Source organism: Meles meles, chromosome 5 (assembly GCF_922984935.1).
Source record: "Meles meles chromosome 5, mMelMel3.1 paternal haplotype, whole genome shotgun sequence".
Classification (NCBI taxonomy): domain Eukaryota; kingdom Metazoa; phylum Chordata; class Mammalia; order Carnivora; family Mustelidae; genus Meles; species Meles meles.
In genome coordinates, this window is record NC_060070.1 from 120669196 (window position 1) to 120694875 (window position 25680).

At 51.6% G+C, this 25680-nt stretch overlaps 1 protein-coding gene across 1 annotated transcript in view; it reads right to left on the reverse strand.

The window, feature by feature from the left end:
* PACSIN1 (protein kinase C and casein kinase substrate in neurons 1) overlaps positions 1 to 21007 on the reverse strand; it is a 54607-nt gene extending 33600 nt beyond the window's left edge. The window contains exon 1 of the mRNA XM_046006449.1: positions 20761 to 21007. The gene's annotated coding sequence lies outside the window, so the exon portion shown is untranslated. The remainder of the gene's footprint in view (positions 1 to 20760) is intronic.
* Positions 21008 to 25680: the final 4673 nt, after the last annotated feature.

Genomic DNA, 25680 nt, shown 5'->3' on the forward strand with positions numbered 1-25680 from the left:
CCAATGGGAAAAGAGAGAGACTTAAACTTGTAGTGACTGACACTCAGGCTAGAGTCAGGACAGTAACTAACCAGTGTCTGCCTGAGCTCCATCGGGGAGGCCAAGCATGGTCCATAGCTGGGGACCGATCTAACTCCTTGAAACTCCAAGTGCAGTCTGTGGACCAGCAGTGCTGGCATCCCTTGGATGTTTGTGGAAAATGCAGAAGCTTGGGCCCACCAGACCCTCCAACTCCAAATCTTCTAGCAAAATCTCCAGGAGACTTCTGAACACCTCAGAAGCTCTAGTCCAATTAGCAGTTAGCCCCAGAGAGTATCGGGCATTATGTGTTTCCGGGAGAACATAAGGGGCAACGGGCAGGGGTACCTCATAAAACAAGCATGGAGACTGGGGGAGGGGTTAAACCCCACCACTGAGCTGGCCCTGAGCTGCTTTCTAAAGGAAGGGAGGGGGGGCATAGGCCAATAAGACAAAATAAAGTTTGGGTCCTGGACTTGGGGGTCCATCACTAGGTGCAGGGCTCCCTTTGCCACTAACGTGAAGGCTGTCATGGAGCCCAGAGGAGCTACGATGAGAAAGCATTTTGGAAACTGTGAACCACTAGACAATGAGTCACTGCTGCTCCTTCCTGGTGTCCTCAGGAGACCCCGCATATGCCTGGCCTCACAGGCAGCCAAACTTACCTGTTTCCTTCCCATGACCCTTCAGAGCTGGAATCTCAGGCTGAAAGGAGGTGGCCAAACCAAGTCACGCGACAGTGTTATTTTCCGATAACATCCTAATGCATCTGCCAGGATCTGAAGAAGACCCTCGGAAATGGGTAGCAGGGACAGTCAGGTGGGTGTGCTCCAGGGTCCCCAAATATAACAGCCACCCACCTTCCAGGGTGGCTCCTCACCTGACTGCACATAGGAACCAGTGCTATCTGGACCACGACAGTGGCTAAAATAAAAGGACAGACGATCTCAAGTATTGGCAAGGAGGCCAAGCAACCCGAACTCTCAGCTCCCGCTGGTGGGGGTGGAAAATGGCCACTTTGGAAAACCATTTGAAAACGTCTACCAAAGTTTACCCCATGCACACCTTGGGCCCACACTTCCTCCCTTGACTCTGCCCCATGGTCACGAGTGCCCATGGCCACCGGAGCCCCGTACGTGAATGCTCACTGCGATGGTATCGTATTAGCCCAAACCACCCAAATGCCCACTGACAGTGGAGAGACTGAGCTGTGTGCACTGGCATGTGCTACGCCACCCAGAGCCCTGCTTCAGGCCAAAGGGGCCCCTATCCCAGCTGCGGGGGGTGCTTACTGCTGACAAGCCTCAGTCCCTCCCCAAGAATGGCCATCCACCTTACAAACCTCTCCAGGCAGGCAGCTGGCATCCAGGAACTGGCTGCCACTAAGCCCAGACCCCCTCACCTTAATGCAGGACCCCTGGGAAGCTACTAACACTTTCCAGGGCTGCAGGGGTGACGCCTCTGGAGTGGGAGAGGCTGGGGGAGTCGTCAGTCCTTATAAAGCCAGAGTAATGGGCCAGCTTGTGCCCTGGAGAAAGACAGTGAAAGACTGAGAGCAATGAATCACTAATTCAAAGCCAAGTGTGAAAGCCATGGGCCTCCTTAGCGGCATCTAAATTTTCCCCTGCAGCTGACGGGGAGGGAATAGCCAAGGAACAGACACAGGGCTTCATGGTAAGGGGAGCAGAATGTCAGAGAAGGTTGAATTCTCAGCCCATGATGAGTCTGTGACACCAACGTCAGGCCTTGCTCTGGAAGGAGTGGGACTTGGAAGTGACCCATCAGAGCCTAGCAAGCCTTCCCCTTGAAGACAGCGCTGAGGATCCTCTCTCAGATCTGCCCCCAACCCCACCCTGGCCACCAGCCCAGTAACTAGGGTAAGGCACACGCCAGCCCGGCTGCAGGACAGTGCCACCATGCCCTGGCAGAAGCCATAAGAGCATGCGGGATGCCATCTGAGGGCTGGATCAAGGGGTCGGGTGGGCCACGAAGCTGGATGAAGGAGACTTAATTCCAGACGTAAGGCTTAGAGGGAGAAAGCACTGACCACAGCGGGTGAGGCAGAATCGCCCAGGCTGCCGTGTCAGACAGTGGAAGAGGGGGGCAAACTCTCGGCCCCGTGGGCACATTCACCAGAAGACCCACCAGGAGTCTACCTCCTGCAGGACTGATGAGCCCTCCCCCCCACTTTGCCAAAGCCATAAGGAACGTGGTGGCCTGAAGGGGGCCCAGCAGACTGACAAGCTTCGGGGTGAGTGTCCTTCAAAGACTCGAGAATTGGAGCTGTTGTTACAGAACTGGGCGCCCCCCACAGCCATGAGATGGTAGGATCCCCTCCCACCCCCATAAGGGGGCAGGTGGCAATGCTTCCTGGTCAGAAGCAAGGTGGGTGCAATGATCACAGCTATGGGCAAGGTTGGAGCCATGGCTGGGTTAGCCTTCCTTACTCGCAGGGCTATGGGAATGGTTAACAGAACCCGGAGGCCCTGGGGCAAGGCAGATGTGCAGGCATCGAGGACACTGTCCCCTCTACAAAATCAAAAGAAACCAAGGGGGAGTGCCGGGGCTCAGTGGGTTAAAGCCTCTGCCTTCGGCTCAGGTCATGATCTCAGGGTCCTGGGATCAAGCCCCACATCGGGCTCTCTGCTCAGCAGGGAGCCTGCTTCCTCCTCTCTCTCTCTCTGACTGCCTCTCTGCCTACTTGTTATCTCTGTCTGTCAAATAAATAAATACAATGTTTAAAAAAGAAAAAAAGAGAAAAAAAGAAACCAGGCCTGAGGATCAATAAAACTAACGATCCTTTGCCCAATTTCCAGACCTGAGCAAGGTTTCAGATCTAAGTGACTGAAGGAGAGACCAGGTTCCCCCAAGGAAGTGTTCTGTGACCCCAGAACACTTTCCCCAGAGGGACTTTCCAAGCCACTTCTCTGGGTAAGCATCACTGGAGAAGGAAGAATACGCAGGCAGTTCAAGGACTATTAAACACAGGGTCTAAATAGATATCCGTCCAGGGGCCCAAACGTTCATCACGGCCCCCTATTTGGTGGGAGCACACAGAGGCCAGATGCTCAATGGATTTCTGGCCCAGATTTGGCTCTGGGGGAGTCCACTGTGTCCACCCTGTGCCCCTCTGTACAATCTTGGGGCAGTCACCTCGCCTGTCTGGGCCGTGGCGCCCACCGTGCGGTGGAAGGGCTGCCCTAGGCAGGGAGGGCGGCCGAGCGGGGTGTCGACTCACACCCGATGTCCACACTCCTGTATGGACACCTGTATGCTGCCCTGGGAACCCAGCAGATCCCGTTCCGATCTTGGTCCTGCCCCCTTCTGGCAGTTCCCCTTGGGCCCATTTTCTCGTTTCTCATTTTCTGCAAGGCTGGGATGATGGCACCTACTTCACAGGGCGGCTGTGAGATCTGCCACGGAGACCAATGTTTCACAACACCTCCTCCTTCCTCGCTCCCAGCTGACGCCGCTGCCTTCGTCAGGAGAAAATGGGAGCAGTCTGCTGAGAACACCCCCGCACTTGCTCGGCCCCCACCCACTCCGAGCTCTGCCTCCCAGGAACCCGGCCCTGCTCCTGCGGCTCATGGAGGCCACTCTGGGAAGGCCATCCGAAGGCCCTCCTTCCCAAATCCCCTCCAATCAGCTGTGGCCCTCACTGGTCACCACTGGCCCCCATGGTACCAAAGGCCCAGCCCCTCTCTAATCCCCCTCCCACTGCCACCCATCAGCCCTGACATCGTGGCCTTCCTGCATCGGACACGGCACTCTCCCTGCCATCTTTCCTTGACTCCCTGTGGCCCACACACCAGGGCTCAGCCCTGGAGCCTCTTCTCTTTCTCAGGCATATCTACTCTCCAAGAGATCTCCTCTAGGCCCATGGCTCTAAATGTACCCCTCCTTATATTTCTAGGCCCAACTCCAGCCTCATAAACCCAACCTCCCCAGCATCCCACCTGGATGTCCAACAAGCTGCCCTGTCCCCAAAGAACTCTTGATTGCCCTGGAGTCAACTCCAACCCTGTCCATCTCCATCCCCCAAAATGACATCACTGTTCACCCAAATGCTCAAACCAACCATGTAAATTCCTCTTCTTCCCTCACCCCCCCCATTCCACTGACTCTCCCCTCAGATACTCTGTACCCCCTCTGACACAGACAGTATCTCTCGCTTGTAGGACAGGGCGACCCCTTAAAAGTTCTCCCTTCCACCCCTGCCCCCTACCATTTATTTGCCAGACACTCCCCTTTTTAAATCATAAATACAATTTTGACCTGTCACACCCCCACTGAAGCCCTCTAGGGACTCCCCATTTCACTGAGAACAAGACCCAGGGGCTTGCATTGCCGACAAGTGGGACACAGAGGGCCCCAACCTCTGCATTCACTCTCACCTCCAGCCACCCCCCCCCATCCCCTTCTCCCTTCCAGGCACTTTGTCCCTTCTGTGTCCCTCACGCACCTCAGGCTCTTTGCTGCCCTAGGGCCTTTGTATGCACCTTCCCAGTGCTGGGATGGTCCTCCGCTGATGTCTACAAGACTCACTTTCTTGCCTTGTTACATCTCTAATTCGTGTCTCTGACCCCTAACCCATCTAAAATAGCCAGTCCACCCCTGTCACTCCCTAGCTCCTTCTGTTTTATTTTTCCTTTGTAACACTCATCACTCCCTGATGTTATTTTTTTTTCAATTAATAGACTTTATTTCTAGAGCAGTTTTAGGTTCACAACAAAACTGAGCAGAAAATGCAGAGAATACCCACATATCCTACTTCCTCGTTTACCCTCCCACAAATGTCCCATCAGTGTGCTTGTTGTAATCAATGAACCAGCACTGACAACATTACCAACCAAAGTCCGTACATTACAACAGGGTTTGCTCTTGGTGTGGTATGTTCTGCAGATTTTGGCAGACATGTAACGACACGTGTCCGTCTACCATTTCATTGCCCTGAAAGTCCCCTGTGCTCTATCTATTGACCCACGCATCCCTCTCACTCTCCCTCCCTTTCCCCAAACCCTTGGCAACCGTGAGCTTTTTATTGTCTCTGTTAAGTTCTGCCTTTTCCAGAACGTCATGTAGTTGGAATCACAAAGTATTAGCCTTTTCAGACCAGCTTCTCTCACTTATTAATTTCTCTAAGGCTTCCCCATGGCTCTCATGGCTTGATAGCTCATTTCTTTTGAGTCCTGATTAGTATGCCATTGTCTGGACATACAGGTTTATTTGTCCATTCACCTATTCCAGGATGTCTTGGTTTGCATCTAAGTTTTGGCAATTAAATACCTTGATATTCACAATAAACAAGAGTAGATTAAAGGCACTGGTGAGTCCCACATAAAGGAAACTCTTTACCTTGGGTATATCTGTTTTTCCCAAATTTGACCACTGGCAATGCATCCAGTGCACCAGACAGTGCAACTTTCCACCTCCTGGGGCCACAGGAGGTCATCCCAGACAAGTCCTCTGGGCTGGGCAACCAGAGAAGCTTTTCTTTGAAAGAAGAAAAGTTGAGAGCCACAAAGCAGAGCTGGAGGACAGAAGTAAAGAGAATGGTTGGGTCTGGGGGCTTGAAGGACATGGGTTGGACTAGGGTGAGGACTCCAAAAGGAGTAATGGGAACTAAAATGGGGACCTGACTCTGGTGCCCCATAGTCACATAGCGACTGGGTACCCCTGGGCAAATTCCCCCCCACCCCTCAGTGTTCCTATAAAACAGTGTTTCGCCTCTCAGTGTTCCTATAAAACAAGATTGGGCAAGGCTGATCCCTACTGCCCAGAGCTTCTGAGGCTATGGGTAGGTTCTTAGGTTGATTTCTAGAATTTAGAAAGCATAATGCCTCTAACATCAAGGCTGAGTCTTTAATTACCATTCCTCATTAAATGGATCCATGGAGAAAAGATAAATCAACATAAATGAGTAAAAAAATTTGCAAGTCATATATCTGATAAGTGTCTCATTATATAAAGAACTATAAAAACTCGTCAATAAGAAGACAAAGTAACCAATTAAAAATTGGGGAAGGATTTGAAAAGACATTTCTCCAAAGAAGATACACAAAAGGCCAATAAGCTCAGGAGAAGGCGCTCAACATCCTTCGTCATTAGGAAAATGCCCATCACAACCACAAGAAGATGTCACCTTACACGCACAAGGACAGCTAAGATCAAAAAGATGGACATTAGGGGTGCCTGGGTGCTCAGCGGGTTGAGCCTCTGCCTTCGGCTCAGGTCATGATCTCAGGGTCCTGGAATTGAGCCCCACATTGGGCTCTCTGCTCAGCAGGGAGCCTGCTCTCCCTCCCTCGCCTGCTTCTCTGCCTCCTTGTGATCTCTCTCTGTCAAATAAATAAATAAAATCTTAAAAAAAAAAAAAGATGGGTAATAGATGGCTATGATCAAAAAGATGGGAAGGATGAGAGGAAACTGGATCGTTCATTCTCTGCCCGTGGAAATGTGCACCTGCCGGTGGAATGTGAACATTTCACGGGAAATGTTTCCCGTGAAATGTCTGGGCAACAGGTTGGCAGACCCTCAAGAAGTTACAGGTAGATTTACCATGTGACTCTGGGTATAGATCCAAGAGAAATGAAAGCCTATGTCCGCCTGTACATAAATGCTCCTAGAAGCATTATTCATAACAACCAAAAAGTGGATTGTCCAAATATCCATTACTGGATGCGTGGATAAAACGTGGATAGCCAGGGGCACCTGGGTGGCTCAGTGGGTTAAAGCCTCTGCCTTCCACTCAGGTCATGATCCCAGGGTCCTGGGATCGAGTCCCGCATTGGGCTCTCTGCTCGGCAGGCAGCCTGCTTCGCCCCTCTCTGCGTACTTGTGATCTCTGTCAAATAAATAAATAAAATCTTTATAAAAAAATGTGGATAGCCGTACGATGGACTATTATCCAGTCATAAAAAGGAGGTCTTGACCCAGGCTACAACATGCGTGACCCTTAGGAACAGTATGCTGGGGGTGCCTGGGTGGCTCAGTGGGTTAAGCCTCTGCCTTCGGTTCAGGTCATGATCCTGGTCAGGTCCTGGGATCAAATCCCACATCGGGCTCTCTGCTCAGCAGGGAGCCTGCTTCCCTTTCTCTCTCTGCCTGCCTCTCTGCCTACTTGTGATCTCTCTCTCTGTCAAATAAATAAAATCTTAAAAATAAAAAGAAAGAAAGAAAGAATACGCTACATGAAAGATGCCAGTCAGAAACATCTCGTGTGAGTCCATTTCCTGTCTAGGCATTCGTTATTCAGAATCGGTGGATTTATGGAGACAGAGAGGAGACGGATGGTTGCCCGGAGCTTGAGGAGTTAGTGCTCAAGGTCACGCAGTTTCTTTCTGGAGTGATGGAAATGTTCTGGAATTAGCAGTGATGCTGCACAACTTTGTGAATGTGCTAAAAGCCACCGAATTGTACATTTTATTTTTGTTTAAGATTTTATTTATTTATTAGAAAGAGAGAGAGAGTGCACAAGCAGGGGGAGCAGCAGAGGCAGAGAGAGAAGCAGGCTCCCCACTGAGCAGAGAGCCCAGTGGGGGGCTTGATCCCAGGACCCTGAGATCATGATCTGAGCTGAAGGCAGACGCTTAATGACTGAGCCACCCAGGAGCCCCAAATTGTACACTTTAAAAGGGATGAAATTATGATGTAGAATTATATTGCAATTTTTTAAAAAATGTGTGTGTGTATACACCTATATATGTGTGTATGTATATATATATATATATATATATATATATATATATAATGACCCAGAGCTCCCTGAAGAAATGTCTGAGGAGCCTAGAACATCTTCATTCCAGAAAGCAAGGATACTTCCAAGCACCAGTTCACTTGTGTGAAAAGGATGCCAGAGACAGCTTGAAGAGGCTCCCACTGGCCAAAGGTGGGACAACTTAAGCATCATTGAGGGTAATGAATACAAGGACTGAAACTCATCAAGTTTATAAAAATCCATAATGATAATTAAAATCAAAATATAAAATAGCTTTAAAAGTCTGTTCATAACCAAATATCTACAAGAATGTGGAACACCGGGTGCCTGCGTGGCTCAGTTGGTTAAGCGTCTGCCTTTGGCTCAGGTCATGATCCTGGTGTCCCGGCATCGAGTCCCACATGGAGTTCCCTACTCGGCGGAGAGTCTGCTTCTCCCTCTGACCTCTCCCCTCTCATGCTCACTCACTCTTTCTCTCTCTCTCAAATAAATAAATAAAATCTTTAAAAAAAAAAGAATGTGGAGCACCGAGATCCAGCGCATGCTGCTTGTTATGTGTGGGGACTGGTACAACCACTTTGGGTAACTGTTTAGCCCTATCCAGTAAGTGCGAAGATAGACCCCCATGACCCAGCAATTCCACTCCTAGGTATATACCCTGCACAACTGCATGAGTGTGAGGGCACCTGGGTGGCTCAACTGGTTAAGCATCTGCCTTCGTCTCGGGTCATGGTCTTGGGTCCTGGGATGGAGCCCCGCATCAGGCTCCCTGCTCGGCCCAGGAGCCTGCTTCTCCCTCTGTGTTCTCTTTCTCTCCCTCTCCCTCATTCTCTCTCAAGTAAATAAATAAATATCTTTAAATTAAAAAAAAGAAAAAGAACTGCATGAGTGATTTATTCAGAGAATGTTCAGAGCAGCAATCTTCATGATAGCCACAAATCAGAAACAAACTTGATTATGTAAATGCTAGCCTGGATAAGGGTCTGTTCACATATCAGAACACTATACAACAAGGAAAAAATGAAAGAATCACTACTATAAAGAACACTCTAGATACATGGTAAAAAGAAAATGCTAATTGAAAAAAACTCAGCCAGGGGCACCGGGGTGGCTCAGTCGGTTGAGCATCTGCCTTTGGCTCAGGTCATGATCCCGGGGTCCTGGGGTCAAGCCCTGCATTGGACTCCCTGCTCAGCGGTGAGCCTGCTTCTCCCTCTCTGCACCTCCCCCGACTCGTGTTCTCTGTCTGTCAAATAAATGAATAAAATCTTTAAAATAAAAAGAGAAAGAAAAAACCCAACTATTAAAGAATAGTAATTTTATTAATTAAAATTCAAAGAGAGACAGAACTATTTGGTTTTGGATGCCTACTTACGTCGTAAAGCCAAAAATAAAGCAGTTAATAACACTAATCAGGATAGTGGGTCCCTCTGGGAGGGAGGACCAGTGGGAGAGAAGGGCACAAGGGGGGCTTCTGCAACTAGAGCAATTCTCAGGTTTTGACCTACATGGTAGTGACTTGGATGTTGGCTTTATATTGATTTGTTAAAATGTATAGCCTATTTTATGTACTTTTGTATTTTAAAATGGGAAAAATACTCACTGTTCACCTTTAGAGGTTGCTAGAGCACCAACTCATTTTTTAAAAAGATTTTACTAATTTGTTTGAGAGAGAGAGAGAAAGCCCAGGAGGAGGGTTGAAGGAAGGGCAGAGAGGGAGAGGGAGAAGCAGACTCCCTGCTGAGCTGGGAGCCTGTTGCAGGGCTCAATCCCAGGACCCTGGGCTCATGACCTGAGCCAAAGGCAGATCCTTAACTGACTGAGCCACCCAGGCACTCCCCCAACTCATTTCTTTTAAAACTGATAAATAAAGGGAAAGAATCAAGCCTTCATCCTACTATACATACCATATTTCAGAATAACAGAATAAATGAAGAGGGAAAGTTCTTTACAGAAGTCTAGCTAATGCAAACAAAATGATCAAATTAGAAAAGCACCATCTGGTGAGGAGGAAAAGATGATGGAAATCAGATGTTAACTTGCAGGAAGGGTGGGGCGGCCACAGCTCTCAGGGCCCCCCCCCCCCTGCACCCTTGCAGCCACTGTGGGGAGCATCTTACTCCCCCACAGACCAGAGCACTCCAGCATCCAGGCCAGGCTGTGGGCAGAGTAACTGCTCCACCAGCCAAACCAGCAGGGCAATGGGCTTTTTCCATGTGCTTTGCATGCTATTCTGTGTCCAGAATTTTCACAAATATTCCTGGAGTTCTTGCCAAGGGGGGCAACAGACCCCTCCTGCGTGTAGTCCCGGGGGGAAGCCTCGAGGCCTAAAATTGGGAAAGAGTCTGACCGCTGGCACCCAGCTCAGCTGAGCAGTGGTCCAGAGCAGCCTGGGGATGGGATAGAAAAGAGTCCTGGGGCAGCAGGGATCTCAGGAATCTGGTCCCCCCCCCCCCAACCCCATTCTACTACCTCACAGACCCCCAGCCCCAAGGCGGGGTGGAGGGGACCCTCCCCAGCCTTACAACCTAATGCAATGTTGCGACTTGATTTCTCCCTTGTCTCAACCCTGTTTGGGGAGTGAAGGAAGCCCGCTGTGATTTGCCACCCCACCCCCAGCCCCGTTCAGGGGCACCCAGGCCAAGCCAGCTTTGCAGCTTATCGGGCCAGCTGGTGCGAGGAGGAGGGGACCCCAATGCCCAGGCTGGCTGACGCTGGTCCAAGAGCCCACCCTACCAGTCAGTGCCTGTGATAAAAGGGCTGGGGGAAGGGGCAGAGGCAGGAATCCAGGGCCCTAGGGTGGGGAAGACCTCCCATCAAGGTGCCCTGTCTGGGACCTGGCCAAGTGGGGCAGGTGAGATGGCAGCTGGTCACCCAACACTTGGGGAGCAGGACAGGGTAGCAGCCTGGTGTCCGATGGAGCTGCTGATAGAGGTGACACCAGATAGCCCACTGTGGGTGGGGCCGGGGCAGGGCAGGTGGTAGCGGGGAGAGCTGTGTTTAGACCCAGTGTGAATTCCAGCTACACCACGCGGTCACCAGAGACCCTAGCCCCAAGTCTTAAGCCCCTCTGCAGCGCCGGCTCACCCAAATGGGGTGCTGTGAGGCTGCCATGTGCTAACCCACATGGGGACGGGGGACATCTAGCACAGTGCCTGGTGCAGGAAGTGTCCCACAGGGGCTGCGTGTTGTCATTACAGAAGGTGGGGCTCAGGGCTCCGCGAGGGTAAGCAGGGTGTGGACAGTCACTCGCCCCGGAACGGCCAGCACCCCGTTCAGTAAGGCACACGTCACGGGATACCTATTTGCTCAACGAATGTATCAGAGGAATGTTAGGAACCCGCAGCCACCCAGACTGACTCAAGGAAGAACAGAAGTTCAAATCCCAGGTCTGCCCCTTCCTGGCTGTGCCATATCAGGCAAGTCATTCCACAGTCCTGCCCCCCAGGAACCTGTGCTTCTTCATCTATGACACAGAATAGCAGTCATGACCAAGTACTCGGGGCGCCTGGGTGGCTCAGTCAGTTAGGCATCTGCCTTAGGCTCAGGTCATGATCCTGGGGTCCTGGGATCCAGTGGCAGGCTCCTTGCTCAGTGGGGAGCCTGCTTCTCCCTCTTCCTCTGCTCCTCCCCTTCTGCTCGTGCTGTCTCTTGCTTTCTCACTCTTTAATAAAATCTTTAAATAAATTAATTAATAAATAATAAACAAATAAATAAACACCTCCCTCTCAGCTGATGGCCAGACTCAGAGCAACAAATGGATATGAAGAAAGTGGGAGGGGGGTGCCGGAGGCCCTGTACCACCACCCACCCACTCCTGAGAGTTGGCAGCCTCACCCGAGATGCCTGGGAGGTTATGTCTTTCCATCAGGGTTGGGGGCAGCCAGTGACTGCCTGGTAAGCAGGTCCAAGAAGCCTGACCCCTAGCCTCCAGGCAGGGGCCCTCCCCAGCCCTTGCTGCCCCCTCTCAAGGGCCCTGTGGCACACCTTCCCTGCCCTGCAGACACCCTCCCTCCCTTCTGCGGGCTTCCCTGCAGTAAATCACTTGCCCAGGAACCCTTGTCTTGGGTTATGCTTCCCAGCATCTGACCTAGGACAGGAAGTATTTTGTAAACTCTGAAGCATTGTTTTATTTTCCAGGAAATGCTGAAAAGAGAGGAGCTAACTTGAGAGCCACATGAGTGAAAGGGGACTTCTGCATCCTGCTGCCCTGGCCTCACCAAGCTCACAGGTAGGTGGGGATGGGGGGTAGCAACAAGACTGTAACATCAAAGATGGGCAAGTGTTAAGAAGGAAACTAAAGCAGGGGTGGGGGATGGAGAATAACAGCAGTGTGTTTGGTTTTTTTTTTAAACTTTAATTCAATTAGCCAGTATATAGTACATCTTTAGTTTCAGATGTAAAGTGCAATAATTCATCAGTTAACAGCAGCTATTTTAGGTGAAATGCTCTGGGAAGGCCTCTCTGAGGAGGTGACATGGGCAGAGATGTGAACATCATGAGCCATGCTGACCTCTGCAGCCAGGCGCTTCCCAGCGAATGGCCGTGCAAAGGCCCTGAGGCAGGCGGCTATCCGATACATCCAAAAAATGGCTGGGAAGTGACTGAGGAAGGAGTGGTGTGAGGTGAGGTCAGAGGAACTGTGCCTGGTCACCCAGGGCTTTGAAGGCCGTTACAGGACATTTCATAGGACTTTGGGTTTTCTTCCAAAGACAAGGGAGTCATTGAAGTTTTGAGCAGAGGAGGGATGATCTGACTGAGGTTTTAAAAGAGTCTCTTTGGCTGCTAGGACAAAGAGGGAGGCAGGGAGACCTGGTAGAGGCTGCTGCAATAAGGCAGGAAAGCTATGGTCAGGCTCAGAAGGGAGGGCAGCAGTGGACATGGGGAACAGAGGTTCGATTCCGGGCATCATGAAGGTAAAGTCAGGAGGGTTTCCTGATGACTGCATCACGGGGAGTCAGAAGACAGATGCAGCGAACTACCCAATTTACAGAGGGGACAGAGGGACATGTTAAACTACACCCTGGGGATACAATCAACAAAATCCAGACTGCAGGAAATTCTACAGGACAAACAATCTGATTTCTCCAATAGATCAACTGCCGAGAACAGAGGAGAAGTTGGAGAGGGAAATTACCAATATGAGAGACCAAGACACATATCAACCAGTCACAATGTGTGGCCCTTATTTGGAGCCTGAGTCAAACTAAGTGCAAAAAAACAAAAACAAGACAAAACAAAATGAAGACACATCTGTAACACTCGGTGGATATGTGACAATATAAAGGTATAGTTTCTTCTTAGGTAGAATAATGGCATTGTGGTTATGTTAGGAAAAGTCCTTATCGTTTCGAGACACATCTTGATGTATTTGTGATGAAATGATGTCTGGGATTTGGTCCAAATTGGGAGGGGGCAGAGGTAGGGGCAGAAATAGAACAAGACTGGCCCTGAGCTGGAAGAAGTTGAAGCTGAACAGTAGATACATTAGCACATTATCTTACTCTCTCTACTTCTGCAAAGGCTTATATTTTCCAATAGTAAGTGTTTTTTTAAGATTTTATTTATGTATTTGAGAGACAGCACAAGCAGAGGGAGTGGCAGGCAGAGGGAAAGGAAGAAGCAGGCTGAGCAGGGAGCCCGATGCGGGGCTCCGTCCCAGGACTCTGCGATCATGACCTGAGCTGAAGGCAGACGCTTAATGACTGAGCCACCCGGGTACACCCCCACCATAATAGAAAGTTTCAAAATAAAAAAACAGAAGAGGAAACTGAGTCCCAGGCATGGTGCCAAATGGCCCAAGGCCCCTCCAGGATCTCATCCCGGGCCCCCCTGCTCCCGGCCCCATGCTCTTGCTCTGCCTCAGCAATCTCTCTCTCCTCCTCCAGTGGTCAGTCAAAGGCTGGACCCAGGCGGGCCAGGGATAGGGTATATAGCCTCGGGGAGGGCTAGACAGGACAGAAGGGGGCTGAGGGGCACAAGGCTACCTCTTCCGGAAAGTCCAAGGAGGCCAATAGTTTAACGTATTTGGCATCTGCCCCCCTAGCCTCATCTGTCACTTCCTCCCTCAGGTTCCTGCACTGATTTCCTCCTCAGACCCTACAGCCCACTGCTCACGCTCCCACCCCTGCATCTTTGTCCCTGCTGTCACTTTGCCTGGAAGGCGCTTTCCAAATCTACCATCCTTTCCGTCCAGATCTACCCGAAGCAGGAGACCTTCCATGGTCAACCACGTTCAGTCTTCACGAGCATACCTATCTGTGCTCCCTAACGAGAGGTGCCGTGGCATAGAAGTTAAGAGCAGAGCCTTTAGGGATGCCTGCGTGGCTCAGTCGGTTAAGCGTCCAACTCTTGGTTTTGGCTCAGGGTGGTGAGATCAAACCCCACATCGGGCTCCACGCTCAGCAAGGTGTTTGCTTGGGTTTTTCTCCCTTTCCCTCTGCCCCTCCCCATGCTCTAAAATAAACAAATAAATAAAATCTTTTTTTTAAAAAAGAGCAGAGGGGCATCTGGATGACTCAGTGGGTTAAACCTCTGCCTTTGGCTCAGGTCATGATCCCAGGGTCCTGAGATCGAGCCCCACATCGGGCTCCCTGCTCAGCGGGGAGCCTGCTTCCCCCTCTCCCTCTGCCTGCTGCTTGCCTACTTGTGATCTCTGTAAAGTTAATAAATAAAATCTTTAAAAAAAATAAAAATAAAAAAAGAGCAGAGTCTCTGGGTCTCTGGGTCCAGACTGCATGGGTATGAATCCTGCCTCAGCCACTTACCTGCAGTGTGACCTCAGGCAAGTCACTTGACCTCAGCTTCCACATCTGTAAAATGGGGATAACCTCATAACATTACTGAGGAAAACTAAATAGGAGTTCAAAAATAAGAATAAACAAAACTGTGCCTGGCCCGTGTCAGTGGACCTCAGGCCCCCGGGGACCCCCTGGCGTTGCTGTCCAGGGCCCAAGACACCTCAGTACCACACACACTGTGGGCGCCCAATCACCAGTTTCACGGAGATTTGACTTCTGCCTTCCTGGTACCCAGACTTACCTCACCACATGCCCATCCCGCCAGGTCTCATCCAGCCCAGGAACTCAAGGAAGGAGAGGAGAGAGAAACCATGAGGGGACCAGTTCAAAACCAGCCACAAATCAAAATGTAATCCCAAGTGGCAGCCTCTGACTCAGATGCCATCAAACTGAGAGGAAAGCAATTTTTAAAAATTTTTTTTATTCTTTTAAAATTTATTTTATTTCTTTATTTGAGAGAGGGGGCTGAGAGAGCACAAGCAGGGGGAGGGGCACGGGGAGAAGGACAAGCAGGTTCCCCACTGAGCAGGGAGCCCGATGTGGGGCTCAATCCCAGAACCCGAGATCATGACCAGAGCCAAAGACAGACACCTAACCGACTGAGCCACCCAGGCATCCCAGGGGAAAGCAATTTAAATGCTCACCTTTTTAAGGTTTCTAAGAAAAATTCCAGCTATTATCAAGTGTAATTTTAATGATTTAAAAAAATTTTTTTTAATTTTATTTATCTGACAGAGAGAGATCACAAGTAGGCAGAGAGGCAGGCGGAGAGAGAGAAGAGGAAGCAGTCTCTCTGCCAAGCAGAGAGCCCGATGCTGGGCCCAATCCCAGGACCCTGGGATCATGAGCTGAGCCTAAGGCAGAGGCTTTAATCCACTGAGCCACCCAGGCGCCCCAATGATGTTTTTATGAGGGATGACATTTGCTGTATAAAACGCAAACTGCACAGGATGGCTGAAAGAAGAAGGAAACATTCCCCATCCTTTCTGGCACTGAGCCTCCTGCTACCCGCCCGCAGAGGTAAGCTCGAATAAAAATCAGATAGGCAGCCTTCTAAACATCTTTATGTGATAAGCACTCACAAACACATACGTACATTTTTTAAATGGGATCATATGAAATACATCATTCCACCAAGTCACTTGCCTTCACTTGCCCATACATTCTGACCATCTGTTCTCTCTCAGCGTCCCCCAGCATCTAAAACAGTGCCTGGCACACAGGAGACGGGCAGTGGAGAGAGTCACTGACCAAATGAAAGAACTGAACAGCTGCCTAAAATTGCCCCAGCTAGAGATGTCCTAATGATGCCCCAGCCCTCCTGCCGGACACGTAGCTCTGTTGCACTGACCATCCCCACCTAGCCGTTTCGGCACTCTGTGAAGACGGCACCTGTGGGAGAAATTGCCGGGTCACAGCTCCAATCGCTAATGTCAGAAAGGCGGTGCCAACCTATTCCCCCGGTTTCCCACACCCTCCGCCACATCCGAGGTTTATTACGATGAAGGCTTTTATTTCTCGAATGAACTAACACTATTTAGAGACTCCACCCTGGATCCTCAACTCTCCTTTTGTCCCTCCTGAACAAACGGGAGGACGCACCCTTTCTTATTTCTGAGCCACCCAAGGGAACCCAAATCCACAAGAGGAGACTCACTCTCTAGACAGTAAACGGTTTACAGATGCAAAATCTGAAACATCTCATCTACGTCTAAAAATGGACAGGTTAATTTTTTTTTTAACTGTCAACTTCAGGCAAGTATCCACTGACCCCTCCCACAACACCAAAGAAGAAAAAATTAGGACCACCCACTTCTCTCTCTCTCTCTCTCTCTCTCCTCCTTCCCATCCCGGTCTAGGGTAGGCAGCTTTAGCAACTCAAAATACAGGACACCTACTTAAATGTGGCTTTCAGATAAACAGCAAATAAAATTCTTATGCAAGTACGTTCCATGCAATATTTAGGACACGCTCATGCTAAACAAATTCGTTGTTTATCTGGAGGTCAAATATAACTGGGCATCCTGGATTTTATCCCGTAAGCCTCCTACAGCACCCAGCCAGCATTTTAATATCAAGTGATTTTTAAACAGCAGCCGAGGGCCTCCTCTGCCCCATGCCCAGAGAGCAGAGGCAGCCTGCTGCCCCTCCCAGCCAGAAAAGTCTCCAGGAGCATTACGCCTAACCCCACAGCACACTCTCCGCCCAGAGATGGCCCCACCAACTTCCCTGGCATTGGAGTTCCCATCCCCTCAGAGCCAGCTGGGGCCAGCTTCCTGCACATCTCCCCTGGCCCATCATGCAGGTTTCTTCCCACCCATTCTTTCTGGGGGTAAACACTACTTCTCACCCCAGCTGCTGGTGAGGGGAGGGGGGAGTGCGTGATGTGGGCACATGACCCTTAGGTGGCAGCCTGCTACAGAGCCACCTGCCTGAGAGCGACTGCTTCCCCCGACCCCGTGCTTGATGCCTGCAGAAGTCTAGAGGTTTGACTGGCCCAAGTTCCCAAGTTTGGTTCCAGAGGGCCAGTCTAGCTCCAGAGCGCACCGTGAGCCTCTGAGGTTGCCTGTCGGGGCTGTTTCGGAGCTCCACATTTTCCTTCACCGTGTTCTGCCTGCTTCCCACCCGGCTGACCACAGGCAAGGCTTAGGGACCACTCTCCCACCTGCACTCCTCCCTCCACTTTCTACCCTACCTGCCCTCCACACACACACACACACACACCCCGTCCCCCGTCCCCACCCCACCCCCATTCCTGCCCCAGTCTACTGCCCAGGGCTGGAAACCAACCACAAAGTGCCTACATCAGGTGGGTGTGGTGCTGGCTAATGGATTCTTTTTGGCTTTCCAGTAAATTTCCAGAAAATTTCCTAAATTTTCCACAACAAGCACACCTTACTTTGGTAATAAAAACATAAAAGCATTTTTTCAAAAAACTTCAGAAAAATGTAAAACCCAACTGAGCAGCCCTCCTCCACACTCACTCCTCCCCATCCCTCCCACCTGCTTCCGTGGGGGGGGGGGACTCCTCCCAGATCAGCGAGATCTCCCACCCCTGTCCCACCAGGCCCACAGGCCGTTTCACTTCTCCAGTGAGGGCTTTCTACCACGGGCCTATCCTTACTGGGGGGCTATATGCAAATTCATGAGTGGTTTCCTCAACTCCTATCGGGAGAAGAAAAATGCTTTATGTGTCCTGAGGCTGATGATGTGAGGGACCAATGCGCACTGATTCATTCTACAAGTGAGCTAGGGCAACCCGGTGCCAGGCGCTGGGGTCACTGGGGACACTGGGGACAGAACACAGACCTGCCCCCTTGGACTTCACAGTCATGAAGTGGGAAGATGGGGCAACACCCCAATGCCCCAGAGGGTGCTGGGTGAGGGGAGGTGAGCAAGATGCCCAAGTCAGGAAGCTTCTGGGAGGAATGGAAGTCCAGTCCGACCCCCCACCCCCACCCTCCAGCCAGGGTGAGAAGGAACACGGAGGGGAGGAGGAGGGAGCGTGTTCAAGTCAGGAAACAGCCTGTGTGCTGCTCTGCAGGTGAGAGAAGCATGACTTACTTGAGGAACTGAGAGCAGTTCAGAGCAGCTGGAGGGCAGAGGGAGGGCGAAAAGAAGGCGGAAACCCAGAGTTGGGGAAGACAACAGGGCCCCATTAATGAGACTGCCCTTTGTCCTCAGGGCCATGGAGAGCCACAGAAGGACTCGGAGCAGGAGAGCGACACAGGGTCAGGTGTGCATCCTACAAAGGTCCCACTTCTGCTCACTGATGTGGATTCTTATTCTCGGCAGCCACAACCCACAGTCACCATTGGGCACAGCCCACCCACCATCTGTGAACTTGAGCCACAGTGCACCTGAAACCTGGATCTCCCTGGAGACAGCAAGACCCAGCCGCCAGCTCCACAGCCCTCTTGCTCTCACAATACGGAATACAGGGGAAGAGCACAGACTCTGAAGCCTAGGTTCAAATCCTAGCTCCTCCACTTTCACACACTGTGTGATCTTAGATAACTTCTCTGTGCCTCAGTCTCCTCATTGGTAAAATGGGGCTAATAACAGGACCTACTTCATCGGGCTGTGGTGAGGACTGAAGGAGTTATAGTTGGACCAGGACCTGGCACGTGACAAATGCCATGTGCTGTTAGTTTTTACTGCTATTACCACACCCTCTTCTGGAGACCCCTCCAGGGCCGACCCCCAGCAGGCACTAACTAACCCATCCTCCACTTGCCTCCCCCTCCTCCCTGAAGCACCCTTCCATATTCTCTTCCTCTTTCCATGACTAGGGGTCAAGACAAAGCCAGAGAGAGGGAACCTCTGGGTTCTAGAACAATCCCACCTTGACCTGACTCTGAGGCCTCACCCTAGCTCCCTCAAGCTCCAGGGAGAGAGCACTGGACTTGGAGCCAGAAACTAAGCGTCACCCCTGCCTCTGCTGCTGACCTTCTCTGGGCCTCGATCTACCCGCCCCCCGCCTCCACCCACCATACGGCCAGGACAAGAACATCTCGAAAATGTCTCATTGGCATGGCTGTCAAAGGAGCAGCAAGGGCCGGAGAAAGGTCTGCTAAATGTCTCTCACAGACCCCCAAACCCTTGGCCTGTTCTTTTGGCTGGGTTTCCTCCTCCCCACAATATAGTTGTAAGATTTGCTCTGAGTTCGCTGTGAGGACCCCCAGAAGCTAAGGGCAGCCGGCTGGGGCCTTCCCAGATGCCCTGACATTGACCAGGACTTTCCCAAGTGCTGGGACAGAGACGGACACCCACAGTCTGATCTGAGCACCCCAGGAAGAGAGTGCCAGCCCACCCAGGGGCCTAAGTAAAGCCAGACCTTCACCAGGGCCTTCCATCGAGCCTGGCTTAGGCCAAGACCTCAAAACAGGGGCCCAGAAAGACCCTCCGGAGCCATCGGGACTGTGCCATTGATCTCCAAATGCCATAGGTGCCCATCAGTTGCAGGACCAGAAAGGGCCTAATGGGACTGTGTGACTTTGGTGGCTCTTGGTCCTGGGGGATGGAAAGAAAGCCTAAGAGGAGGCTCAGTCCCCACCTGCAGGTTACCAGCTATGTCCCAGAGTTCAAACTACTCTCATTCTACTCATTCTACAAACATTCACTTGGTGCCAGACCCTGGTCAGACGCAGGGTCAGTGATGGAAATGAATCAAACAGATTCCTGCCCCGAAGGCACTTCTGGTCTAGAGGGTGACAGACAGGACATAAATAACTAAACCACAAGGCAGACTAGGTCGAGGAAGGCAGGGCAGGAGGCAAGGATCTCACCTGGGCATGGGAAGCTTCAGGGAGGGGGCGGCTTGTGAGTGGTGATTTGCATGTGACAGGAAGGTCAGGTGGGTAATGGATAGAACTTCCGACATCACCTCCAACATCGCGGACAGACAGTGCTGTTTGCACCCCGGGGAGCTGGGGATGTGGGTTATTTATGGTTGTGCCCAGAAAAAAAGCAGCCACATGTGTCCCTGCACGTGGGGGCAGAGCTGGGCTGTGGGGGCAGGGAGTGGTTGGGGCTTGAAGCTGGGTCTGGCCAGGCCCTCACACCCAGATGACCTTTGAATCTTGTCATGCCCTCCTAAGGCAAAAATAAGAGGGAGAGGTAGTTCCAACCCGCAGCAAGCGGCCTAGGGGGTGAGGAGGGGAGGGTGCCGGGAAGACCACGGCTTGTGCTTCTTTGCAGGCTATGTAGCATCACCTCCTTCTCCTGTCCCCCCCGTCCATCCCAGCTACAGGCGAAGGGGTGGAGGGACAGGAAAAAATACCTCTAATTGCAAACCAGACAGAGCACAGAGCGCATCAACTGCTGTGTTTCTCCCAGCCCACTCTGAGCCATAAATAGCTTACGCACCATGCTGGTACAAGCGCCCCCCCTCACCCTGCTGGGACCCAGACCGCCCCAGGCCAGAGACTCGTCCCAAGGAACCCAGTTCCTGCGTTTTCCCCAGGGTAAAGGCCTCCACCGCTAGCTGCCTTTCCCAAGGGGCCCGGCGCAGGGGCATCCTGGCACTGCCTGGGGGATGCCCGCGAGCCCCGGTGCCCGCAAAGCAGCCCCGGTCGCGCGCCCGCTTCTCTCCAGGTAACTGCCCAGTCCTCCCAGCGCTCCGGCCAGGGAGACGTCAGCCTCTGCGCCCGCCGCAGACACGCACTCCCGGACCGGCCCCCCGCTCCCTGCGCACCCGGCGATGCCAGGGTCAGACCCCCCTACCTGGGGGCAGATGCGCCCGGCAGCATCGGTGGCGCCACGGGGCAGAGCGGAGTGTCTGGGGCCGGCCTCAAGCCCGGACGACTTCCCGGGGGAAGAGGAAGCTGCGCCGCCTCCGCTGCCGCCGCCGCCGCCACCGCGTCTCTCCGGACCGCGCTGGGGCTGCGGGAAGGAGGAAGGTCAGAGCCGAGGAGGCGGGGGGTGGGGGGGTTGCTGGGAGGCGTGCACAGATGGGCGCAGATTAGAGAGGCATTTTTAGCGAGCCAATGGCAGCTCGGCGCAGGGCGGCGCGGTGCCTGCGCAGGTGGAAGCGCCGAGGCTGCTGAGGAGGCAGCACCCGGCTTAGCAGGCGCCCCCGGGGTGGGGGGGCGGGGGGCACCCTCCAATTCCCGGGCCGCCTCCTGGGGGTGCTTCCGGCGGGGCCACTGGGGCTCTGCGGCAGATGGGCGGGCCCCGGGTGCACCCCCCTTTCCTTATCTTCCCAGCCCTCCTGCAAGCGCGCTCTGGAAGGGGGGTCGGAGGAGCGGGGGTGTCGCTGCACTCCCCTCACTGCCTTTTGCACACCTTCTGGGACGTTCCTCCGGCCCCGTCTGACAGTCCATCTGTGGGTTTCTGGCCTCTCCCAAGCCTGCGTCTTCTGGTACGAGCGGGTGCGTGTGTGGTGGGTGTGGGTGGTGTGCGTGTGTGGTTGGGGCGGGGGGCGCGCTCTCCCCTCTCCCCCACATCAGCTAAGCCCAGAAATGCCCCCATTAACCCCCCAAGGAGTAGCCACTAACCCTCGTGCCTGTGCCTTAGTTCCTGCCGTACCTGCTGTCATTGAGACAGACCCTTCTAGGCCGTTTCCTTGCGGCTCTGCCGGAGGCTTGCTGTGACCCTCAAAGGACTTCACTCTCCTTGACTTGAACCCTGAGTGTTTCTGGGAGCCTGGACCCTGCAGGGGGACTGGGGCAGCTCTCTCCCCTGCAAATTCCTGCTGGGGGCTGATGATTTGTTCAATGCCTGTCTGCTGAGGGTCTTTCAGGTGCCTGTGCCGGCTGGGCTACAGCAAAATATAAAACAGACCAAATCTTGGCCCTCGGGTATAGTTGGCCTTTGTCAGGGAAAACAGATGTTGAATATAATAAATGTATTTATTATATAAAATATACATTTATATATTTATGTATAAAGATATTTTAAGATGGTGCACACAAAGGAGGACAATAAAGCCAGGGAAAGGGAAAGATAGAGCATTTGCAGGGCGATCAGGTCCCGGACATTAGTGGGGAATGGGGGTGGCTGAATTTGATTGTAAGCCCCTCGGGTAGGCATGAAACTCTCCTTTGCCACAGACCTCACCACTCTCTATTGTCTGCACCTGGGCTAACTACACATATTTCCTGCCACCCCCCCCCACCAGAGGCACGAAAATTCATGACCCAGTGTTCATTCAGTGAGAATTCTCTGAGTACTGATGGCATGTTAGGTATAGAGCCTAGAAGAACTCAACACCTAGTCAGGGAGGTGAGATGACAGCACCCACTGCAAGGATGAAGAGGGCAACCAAGCGAGTGGAGTGTCCCAGAGAAGGTCAAAGGGCTGTGGTTCAGGGCCAACCAGGAAGGCTTCCCGAAGGAGGCAGCATTCCAATGAGGGTGCTGGGATTCTGATGAGCCAGATGCAGCAAGAGGCAGTGAAGGATTACTGAGACAGGCCAGCAAAGCCAGAAGACATTTGGCAGATGGCAGGGCTGGGGTCCTGGAGCGTGTTGGACCCCCTCCGTGTAAGAGATGTGCTCGTATCTGGAACTAGGAAACCCCATGCTCTTCCTCAACCCAGAAGTTCCTGGTCAGCCTGGAGTTTCCCATTGCCAGGAAGAGGTGTGTTGAGCATACTGTGGGGGGAAAACATAGATACACGCAGTTGCTTGTTTGCTGAGTAAAAAGGACATCCTTAACCCCTCTTAGGTTCGGCCTCCTTAATAGCTGTGTGGTCAGCTTATTTCATTGATCTGTGCCTTGGTTCCCTTGGTTCCCTCATTTGGTATATGTACTGCCGAAGCGAGCACTTGGTTACCTCATTTGGAAAAGGGACACAGCAACAGCTCCTGTCTCACAGGTCGTGTGAATGTTACCCAAGACAACAAAGATGAATTGTTTAGCACATAAGTACTCAGAGAATTTTGTTGTTTTTATTACCTTGATAATTACACTTGCTTTGCAGGGGTGTTGGAATTAGGCAAAGGGTGTAAAGGACCTAGCCTGATACCTGGCACATAATAGGTGTGCAATAAATCATATCGATTATTATCATTAACTACACGTACCCCGAAATCTCTCCCCTTTGGGTCTCCACTGCGCTGTGAAGTTCCCCTGGTAGACAGAATTTTCTCAGTGTGAAGAGGCTAATTCCCCAAGCGCTCTTAAAAGTGCACTCTAGGATGGATAGATATGATCCCCGCCCCCCCTGCATCAGCCTGCCTAGTGTGTCATGGGGCACTTTGATGCAGACAGAATGGAGCCCAGGACTGGTACGTTTTGAAAAAGCGGTGACTGGATCACCACTGATCACAGGACTGATCAAAGATGCTCAATGTCCCTTGGCACCCAAGCATTTGGTGGAGGATGGTGAGAATGGGAAGCGTACAGGCATCCCCCAGGCAGACGGTAAGAAAGGCTGGGGGCCTGGAGGTTCACAGGAGCTGGAACCAGTGAGGGCAGCTGTGGGGAGAAAAATAGAGAGGCAAACCTGATTAGGCAGATGATGGAGGGAAGAGTGGGGAGGTGAGGGAGCCGACGGGCTGGGCTTACTTCCTTTGGAGTTGAGGTATGCCCAAGTGAAAAAAAATGAGAGTAGAAAACACACGCACACACACCTGTCCGGGTGTAAACCAAAATAAAATGTTATTTTGGGAACTGATACAGAACCTTCCTGCTTCTTAAAATTGAACTAGTTTCCTTCTAGATTTTCTGATTGCAAAACTTATGCTCTTCAAAGCTGACCCCCTCCATCTCCCTCTCCCTCTCTTACTCTCTGCCCCATCCAGAGAGTAAGACATTTATCCATTTTGCTCCACAAGGCACTTCTCCTATCTCTTGTTTCCCCAACAATTCACTTTTCTCAGTCCTACTAAGTTCCAACCCATCTAGGATTCAATCGGAACTTCCTCCTCCCTGAGAGCCCCAAAGCCATGCCTTGGTCATGCTAGCCTCCTCTGCTAGATTCTGCCCCTGAGAGCCAGGAGGCAGCCACAGCCCTCCCCAGATGAGTTTCTAATGCAGACAATATAAAAAGGTCATGTAGACAGGAGGAGAGACCAGCACTGAGCAAGCCTGTGGAATCAACCAAGGAGTGAATAATGAATTAGTGATCCATTAATCACTGGGAGAGGTGGAGGGGAGATGGGAAAGATTTGGAGTCCCCTTTGTTCCATCCAATATGGATGGCTTTCAAGGAGGAGGTGAAGTTTGGAGGAGTTTCTCTATATGCACCACATCCCGGATAGGAAAGGAAGGGCAGGGAGTGTGTCCCAGTTTGGGCAGAGCAGGAGTCTGAAGCCCAGAGAGGAAAAGTGATTCGTCAAGGTCACACAGCGCACTGGGGACAGAGCTGGGCTAAAAACAGGTCTCCTGACTTCTGGTCAGGTGCTGTCGTCACCAGATGCCTCTACCTCCCCCACAAACCTGCACAGAGGTGGGGCAGGACAGAAGGGGGCGGGGAGAGGGAGCTATTGGCCCAGTGGCCCATGATTTATTTTCTGAGCAGCCTGCCAACAGCATGTGCAAAGGTAAGCAAGACACCCCCAAGGGACAAAAGTACTTGAAAAACAGCCTCACAGCCCCTTCTGCCCTCTCCTTATCTTCCCACCAGCTGGCTTCACACTTGCAAATTGGTTTCCATCACTTGCCTGGTGGACAGAGGCTGTTGCCAGCTGTGCCCCGGATCCAGAGACCAGGGTGTTGGGAGTCTTGGAATTGTAGCTTTCTCTGGTTATGACTCATGCCAGGGGGTTAAAAAATGCCCTGAAGACCTATTGTCTTGACAAGGCACTCCATTTTGGGAGGTGCCCAGATTTAGGACCCAGGCTATGCATGAAAGAGGGTTCGCCCTAGGACACATACAGACAGCGGCAAACTCAGAGCACTCTTCTGGGACTGGGCGCTTTCTAAGCCCTTCGGGCATATTAACTATAGGGATAGGTACAATTACCAGCCCCATTCACAGACAGGGAAAAATGAAGGTTCAGATAGGTGAGGTAACTTGCCCAAGGTCACACACACACACACACACACACACACACACACACACACACAGGGATTCAAACCCAGGCAGTCTGGTTAAAAAGCCAAACTCTTAATCACTTAACTAGGAAAGAAGCAAACACTTCCTGAGCTCTTACTGAGCACAGGAGGACTTTACATGATCTCATTTAGGCTGTTATCCCCATTTTACAGATGAGGAAACTGAGGTCTCCATTCGAGCCCTCTCAAAGTACAGCGAAGGACTTCCAGATGGTCCTTAGGGTTTCTGCTCCGGAGCACAGCGCAGTGACCTGGACACCATTGCCACCTAGTGGCACTGTACCTTAAATGCAGGCAGACTTCCTAAACAGATGCTGGGTATCAACTTCGACTCGCAACAAATAACTTTGTGGTTTGGCTTGGATTTTTAATTTCTGTGTCCTGAACAACAGAGAGATGTGGTTCACTAATAGTCTTTTACACTGAAGATGTGGTAATGGGCAGAGTTCACCATTTGTAATATCAGCCTCAAAATGAATACCTTTTTTTTAGTTTTTTTTTGTTTTCCAAGGGATTTCATATACATTATGTCATTTGACTCTTACCACATCTGGTATTACTTTAACTTTTGTGTTAATGAGAGAATGAGACTTTTCAAGGGAGCCTTGATTGAGCTGGCATTGAACCTAATCCCAGGGGCACC